Below are 2,103 nucleotides of genomic sequence, written 5' to 3' on the forward strand. Positions count from 1 at the left end.
TCTCTCCAGCCCTATTTTTTTATTTTTATTTTTGTTTATTTATTTGAGAGTGACAGAGAGAGAGAAAGAGAAATAGAGACAGATAGATAGATAGAGAGAGAGACAGAGGGAGACAGAGAGAGAGAGAATAGGTGCACCAGGGCCTCCAGCCACTTCAAATGAATGCCAGATACATGCACCACCTTGTGCATCTGGCTTTCGTGGGTCCTGGGAAATCAAGCTTTGAACCAGGGTCCTTAGGCTTCACAAGCAAGCATTTAACTGCTAAGCCATCTCTCCAGCCCCAATTGTTTTTTAATGTAGGAGAAATATGCTACTAGTCAACCTCTACTGTAAGGTTGGTCGTGTAGCATGTGATGGATGTTCTCCTCCTCCAAAAGGAATGACGAGAAGGCATTTCCACATGCAGATAGCATATATTTTATTTTATTTTTATTTGAGACACAAAGAATGGGAGAAAGAGAAGGAGAGAGAGAGAGAATGGAATGGTGTACCAGGGTTTTCAGCCACTGTAAACAAACTCCAGATGCATGTACCACATGTGCATGTGGCTTAACCTGGCATCTTGGGTCCTTAGGCTCATAGGCACATGCCTTAACCTCTAAGCCATCTCTCCAGCCTCCCTCCAATATTCCCTTTTAATGAGTGAAAATGACATATCCTGCATTAAATTGAAATTTCTTTGGTTTTGCATTACATTTAGATTTCTCTGGTTTCTATTGTGGGTATATATTTCCCAATGCTTATTTGTTTCTTTTTAAAATACTTATGAGAAAGAAAGATAAAAGAGAGAGAATTGGTGTGCCAGAGCCTCTGTCACTGCAAAAGAACTCCGTATGCATGTGCCACTTTGTGCATCGGGCTTTATGTGGGTACTTGGGACTTAAATCTGGACCATCAGGTTTTGCAAGCCTTTAACCACTGAGCTATTTCTCTAGCCCTGTTTATTTTATTATTTTTGTGTTTTTGAGTCAGGGTCTTGCTTTATTGCCCAGGCTAGCCTTGAATTTGTGATACTCCTGCCTCTGCTTCCTAAGGGTTGGGATTACAGTCATGAGCTGCCAAAGCCTGGTTCTTTTTAAATTTTATTTACTAAATAGTACTATTGTCGACATTTTTCTCTCAAGTCTAAAGGACACAGGGCGGCCCAGAGTGGGACAGTGTGGAGGGCTAGGTCCTGCACCGGGGACACCCACGGTCAGCCCCAAGGAGACCCTCAGATAAGAAGAGTTTTCTCACGTGTCCTCAGAAGGGAGAAGAGGACAGAGCGTATAGGTAAACATACAGACTCCTAGGTGAGTATGGAAATTAATTTTTAATTCCTTCAATTTCTTCAGTAAAACTGTAGGAGCCTGACAGAGAATACAGAAAAGCTATTTACAAAGAGAGTACAGTATAAAATAGTTGGCTAAGGGAATATGGATAGAGAGAGAATATATATGTTTACTACGTAATTACAGTAGAGTATTAAACAATAGCATTAGGGATCATTTGAAGAACACAAGTTTAGAAGCCAGAGAGTTGAAAGTATATATAAGACAATGATTCTAAAGAAATGCCATGCTATTTAAATTAGGTAACAAAGAAAATGAGACTTCCCGTTAAGATGGTGTTGTAGGAACCATGCCAAAGCAACCTACGGGAGAAAAGGCCAAAAAAAAAAAAAAAAAAAAAAACCCAGCAAAATACACTCTTCTACTAAAAGGTGAGGTATGGAAGAAATTACCGATGGCAGGGGAGAAGTGGGAGAGATCCAGAGCACCCAGAGCCCACAAAGGCAGGCATTAGCAGCTCCAGCAGCAGTGGCACCAGGTCTGCAGCACAAAAAGCCAGGTGAGGGATTTTTCCACTCACACCAGAGCTCCTTGCAAACACAAGAAACGTGGAGAACCACAGCGAACAATGGAGGAGCAGATCAAGAGGTAGAGGATCACATGGACCAGCTGTAGAACTACAGCCACCATCCACAGCCTCCCCTCCCCCACCACCAGCGCCAGCCAGCACCAGAGACCAGGGAAAGGGAGATCACAGCACCCAGCACCAGTGACCAGAGCAGCAATCCAATGACCCAGCCAGTGTGCTTGAACCCACAGAGCACCAAAG

General features: G+C 43.0%; 1 pseudogene; it reads right to left on the minus strand.

The window, feature by feature from the left end:
- Nucleotides 1-295: 295 nt before the first annotated feature.
- On the minus strand, nt 296-409 carry LOC123453481 (annotated as a pseudogene).
- Nucleotides 410-2,103: the final 1,694 nt, after the last annotated feature.

This window comes from Jaculus jaculus, chromosome 11 (assembly GCF_020740685.1).
Source record: "Jaculus jaculus isolate mJacJac1 chromosome 11, mJacJac1.mat.Y.cur, whole genome shotgun sequence".
Lineage (NCBI taxonomy): Eukaryota > Metazoa > Chordata > Mammalia > Rodentia > Dipodidae > Jaculus > Jaculus jaculus.